This window comes from Macaca nemestrina, chromosome X (genome assembly GCF_043159975.1).
Source record: "Macaca nemestrina isolate mMacNem1 chromosome X, mMacNem.hap1, whole genome shotgun sequence".
Taxonomy (NCBI): Eukaryota; Metazoa; Chordata; class Mammalia; order Primates; family Cercopithecidae; genus Macaca; species Macaca nemestrina.
The window spans coordinates 33240634-33246674 of record NC_092145.1 but is presented as its reverse complement, the minus strand read 5'-3'; the positions used below and the strand labels follow the sequence as shown (position 1 = coordinate 33246674).

At 35.7% G+C, this 6041-nt stretch overlaps 1 pseudogene; it reads left to right on the top strand.

The window, feature by feature from the left end:
• The first annotated feature begins 1824 nt into the window (after nt 1-1824).
• LOC105468427 (large ribosomal subunit protein uL3-like) lies at nt 1825-3033 on the top strand (annotated as a pseudogene).
• Nucleotides 3034-6041: the final 3008 nt, after the last annotated feature.

Genomic DNA, 6041 nt, shown 5'->3' with positions numbered 1-6041 from the left:
AAGTGATTCCATTTATACAGCATTTTTGAAGTGACACAATTACAGAAATCAAACAGAGCAAATGGTAGTCACATATTACATATACAGAAACAAATGTAAGATTTACAGCATACTTTTGTCTGAATCTATGTTAACCTGATATTAGTGAATTCATATCTTTAAAGTATTGAAAGAAAAACCTGTCAATTAAATTCTCTTTATTTTTGTATATTTAGCAGCACACTTCTAAATAACCCATGGTCAAAGAGGAAGCATAAGAGATGCTAAATACCCTTTGAATTAAATGAAAACAGAATCACAATATATCAAAATTTGTGGTACACAGCTGAGGTAGAGCTTGGGGGAAATTTTATAGGATTAAATGCTTACATTAGTAAAGAACAAAGATCTAAAATGATTTAATATTTCCCCTTAAGTAACTAGGGGAAGTAGAACATTTCAGACACAAGGCATGTAGAATGAAGAAAAGCTAGAGCAATAAATAAGTAATAAAAGTAAAAACAAAACAGAGAAATCAATAAAATTTAAAATAAACAATAAGGATAATCAATAAAATGAAATGATATTTCTGCAAGATGAAAAAAAGAATGCCTGTAATTGGTCTAATGAAGACAAAATAAAACACAAAGAAAGCACAAATTACCAATATAAGAAACAAAAGAGGAGACATCACTACACATGCTTCCAAGACTTAAAGCATGAGTGAATATTTAAAAAATTCTATGTCAATAAATTTCATACATAAAATGGACTACAATTCTTGAAAATCAAACATTACCAAAATTTATTGAAAAAAATAGATTAACCCAAAGATAATTAGTAAACAAATACCATTTTCAGTTAAAATATCTTGCATAGGAAAAATCCAAGGCTAAAAATGTCTTCAGTGGCAATATATAATAAACATTTAAGGAGAACTAAAAGCAATGCTACAAATACTCTTCTAGAAAATAAAAGAAGAGAGAAATTTTCAAATAATTTTATGAGTCACAAATTCCCAAGACAACAAGTCAGACAAAGACATTACAAGAAGAGAAAACTAAAGACCAAGCTCCTTCACGAACTTTGGCAAACAATCCTAAAAAACATATGTTAATAAATCAAATCCAGCAATATATAGGAAGGATAATATACCATGACTAAGTAGGGTTTATTACATGAATACCAGTTTGTTTCAACATGGGAAAATTAATCAATGTAATTCAAAATATCAACAAGAAAAAAATGCAAATTATATAATATTTATCTCAATAGATGCAGGAAAAGCATTTGACAAAGTTAACATCTATTCAAAAATTCTCAACAAACTAGGAATATAAGGAGATTTTCATAACCTGAGAAAAGGCATGTCTGGAACATATACAGTTAGCATCAGACTTCCTGATGAAAGACTTAATTCTTTATCATATCAGAAACAAGGTAAGGATGTTCACTTTCACCACTTGCATTCAACATAATATTGTAGGTCCTAGCCAGTGCAATCATGTACAGAAAGTAAATAAAAGGCAGGTAAATTGAAAAAGAAGTAATTAAACTATATTTATTTTCAGATGTCATGATTGTCTATTTATAAAAAAAAAATCTTCCAAAAAAATCTGTTATACCTGAGAAGCAATTTTTCACCATCACAGAATGCAAAGTCCATATATAAAAGTCAATTGAAATTTTATACTCCATCAACAAACAACTGAAAATTTAAATGAAGAAAACACTACCATTTATAATGATATTGAGATATGAAATACTCATAAATAAGCCTAACAAAATGTAATGCTTATGTGCTGAAAAATATAAAACATTTCTCCAGTGGAATTTGATGGTGTGATGTCTCACAGAAAGTTCTCTGCTCCCAGACAGGGGTCCCTCGGCTTCCTGCCTTGAAAGCGCAGCAGCAGGCATCATGGGAAGGTGAAGAGCTTCCCTAAGGATGACCCTTCCAAGCTGGTCCACACAGCCTTCACAGCCTTCTTGAGATAAAAGATTGGCATGACCCACATCGAGAGGGGAAGTCAATAGGCCAGGATCCAAAGTGAGTATGAAGGGGTGGTAGAGGCTGTGGCCATTGTGGAGACAACCACCCATGGTGGTTGTGGGCATTATGGGATATGGGGAAACCCCTTGAGGCATCTGAACTTTCAAGACCATCTTCGCTGAGCACATCAGCAATGAGTGCAAAAGGCGTTTCTACAAGAACTGGCATAAATCTAAGAAGAAGGTCTTTGCCAAGTACTGCAAGAAATGGCAGAAAGAGGATGGCAAGAAGCAGGTGTAGAAGGACTCTAGCAGCATGAAGAAGTACTGCCAAGTCATCCGTGTCATTGCCCACACCCAGATACACTTACTTCCTCTGCACCAGAGGGCCCACCTGATGGAGATCTAGGTGAACCGAGGCACCATGGCTGAGAAGCTGTACAGGGCCTAGAAGAGGCTCGAGCAACAGGTACATGTGATCCAAGTGTTTGGGCAGGATGAGATGATTGAAGTCATTGGGGTGACCAAGGGCAAAGGCTACAAAGGGGTCACCAGTTGTTGGCACACCAAGAAGCTGCCCCACAAGACCCACCGAGGTTTGTGCAAGGTGGCCTGTACTAGGGCATGGCATCTTTCCCATGTGGCCTTCTCTGTGGCACACACTGGCCAGAAAAGCTACCATCATGGCACTGAGATCAACAAGAAGATGATCGGCCAGGGTTACCTTATCACGGATGGCAAACTGATCAAGAACAATGCCTCCATTGACTATGACCTGTCTGACAAAAGCATCAACCTCTGGGTGGCTTTGTCCACTGTGGCGAAGTGACCGATGACTTTGTCATGCTAATAGACTGTGTGGTGGGAACCAAGAAGCGAGTGCTCATCCTCTGCAAGTCCTTGCTGGTCCAGACCAAATGGCAGGCTCTGGAGAAGATTGACTTTAAGTTCATTGACACCACCTCCAAGTCTGGCCATTGCCACTTCCAGACTATGAAGGAGAAGAAAGCATTCATGAGACCACTCAAGAAAGACTGAATTGCAAAGGAAGAAGGAGCTTAATGCCAGGAACAGATTTTGCAGCTGGTGGGGTCTCAATAAAAATTATTTTCCACTGAAAAAAATAAATAAATATGAATAAAACATTTCTGTGAGAAATCTAGAAAGATCTAAGTAACAAGAGAGATACAGAGTGATCATAGATTACAAAACAATATATTAAGATAATTAAGATATCAAATCTCCTGGTATGAATCAAGGCATTCTCACTCAAAATTCCATCAGGCTGTTTTATTTCCATAAAAGTTATCAAGCTAATTATAAGTTTTATATGAAAAAGTCAAAGAACTTGGAATTATACAAACAACTTTAAGGAAAACAGAATTCAAGGTATTTTACTATTTAATTTTAAGGCTTACAAGTTTATAATTATCAAGTCCGTGTGGCATTGATAAAAGGACACATAGAGATTTATGGAACAACACAGAGAATCCAGAAATAGACATGGATCTATATGTTCCATTGATCTCTTTGACAAATTGCCAATATAATTCACTGGTACACGATAGTCTTTTGAAAAATGTTGCTGGGAAATGTATGCATCTCTATTAATAAATGAACCTTGAACCATACATCAAACCACATGCAAAAATTAATTAAAAACATATCATAACATAAATGTAAGACTATAAAACTTCTAAAAGCAAACCTAGGGGAAAATATTCCTGAATTTTGACTATCCAAAGATATAGTGACTATACAAGAATACAAACCATTAAAGAAAAATAAACGATAAATAAGACATAATTAAAATTGAAAACTGCAGTTCTTTAAAACACAATTTTACAAACATTAAAAGGTAAGCCACAAAGACAAAATATTTGCCAAATACATATCTGATAAAAGACCTATGCACAGAATTTAAAAAGAAAACTACAACTCAATGTTGTATGTGCTAGTACATTTGCATTGCAATAAAAGGAATACCTGAAGCAGGATAACTGAGAAAGAAAAGGGTCTTATTTGGCTCATGGTTTTGCAGGCTGTCCATGAAGCATGGCACCAGTATGTGCCTCTGGTGAGGGTTTCAGGAAGCTTATAATCATGGCGAAAGGTGAAGGGGAATCAGCATGTCACATGGCAAGAGAGGAAGCAAGAGAAAGAGGAGAGGCGCCACACTCTTTGAAATGACAAGATCTCATGTGAACACAGAGTGAAAACTCACTCATTACTACAAACGAGGGCACCAAGCAATTCCTGAGGAGAGATATGCCCCCATGACCCCTACTTGGCCCCATCTTCAACGTTAGAGGTCACATTTTAGCACACATTTGTAACGGACAAAACATGCAAACCATATCACTGTAGTAATAAGACAACGAAATTTATAGAGGAAAGATTTGAACAGACACTTTATCAAAGAAGAGATACAGATTACAAATAAGCACATGAAAAGATGATCAACACCATTAGCCATTAGGAAAATGTAAATTAAAATCACAATAAGATACTATTACATACCTACTATACTATAAAACTATCTAGATTTTTTAATGCAAATACAAGAAGGAAGAACAAATTTAACTTCCATGCATTGCTGGTAGGAATGCAAATTATGCAAAGATTTTAAAAAAGATTTTGGCACTTTCTTCGAAAAATGAACATACAGTTATCATATGACCCAGCCAGTTGAATACTAGTAATTTATCCAAGAGAAATAAAAAGATGTGTCCACACAAAGAACTTCACACAAATGATCATAACAGCTTTATTAATAATAGCCAAAAACTGGAAAGTATCCAAATGTTCACCAAATGGTGAATGGCTAAACAAATTGTGGTAGACTTACACAATGAAAACTATTTAGCAATAAAAAGACTGATACACACAACATAGAATTTTAAAAGTCCTATTTTTAGGGTAAGAAGCCAGACACAAATCGCATATATATGATTACATTTATATGACATCCTAGAAAAGACAAAATTTTAGAGACAGATATCAGATCAGTGCCAGAAGCTGGGAGTGGGATTCCTGATTTCATTCTAAAGAAAAGCCAGTGTCCTTCCAATATGACATCCACATTACCTCTCTGACCTTATCTCCTACTCCTCTCTTGTTCACTTCACCTGAGCCCCACTGGCCTCCTGACCTTTTTTTTTTTTTTTTTTTTTTTTTTTTTTGGAGTCTTGCTCTGTCACCAGGTTGGAGTGCAGTGGCACCATCTTGGCTCACTGCAACCTTCCGCCTCCTGGGTTCAAGGGATTCTCCTACCTCAATCTCCCCAGTGCTGGGATTACAGGCGCCCACCACCATACCCAGCTAATTTTTGTATTTTTAGTAGAGACGGGGTTTCACCATGTTGACCAGAATGGTCTCGATCTCCTGACGTTGTGATCTGCCTCAACCTCCCAATGTGCTGGGATTGCAGGCGTAAGCCACCGTGCCTGGGCCTTCCTACCTATTTCTAAAACACACTAGGCACACTGCCATTTTAGGGCTTTTTGCACTGGCTATTTTCTTTACCTTGAACATTTTTCTCTGAATAACTGGTTGGTTTACTTCCTCTTGAGTCTCAATTCTTTCTTCAAATGACACCTTCTGAAGAAAGTCCACCATGACAATCTTATTTAATACTGATTCTTCCTTTTCAAACATTCCAGACATTTATCATCTTCTAACATATTAAATAACTTACTCATTTTGTTCATTTTTGTTTGCCTTCCCCACTAGAACATGAGCATTATAAGAGCAGAGATTTTTGCCTGATTTGTCGATTGGTTTATTCCAATCAAATAGAACAGTGGAAGCTTGGGGCATAGTAGGCCACAATATTTGTTAAATGAAGACATGCTACATAAACATAACTGAATAATTATACTAACTCTAAGATTAAATTTGCTTTCCTCTCTTTTCATGGCCTTGAATTTTTATTGTAATTTTTATCATAGTTATTATCCTATTGAGATAGGATAATAAAAATATGTAACATATATGGCTGTTGGTAATTAAATATATATGTTTCTAAAGAAATATTTAGAAACATATATTTCTATATAGAGAGAAATTTG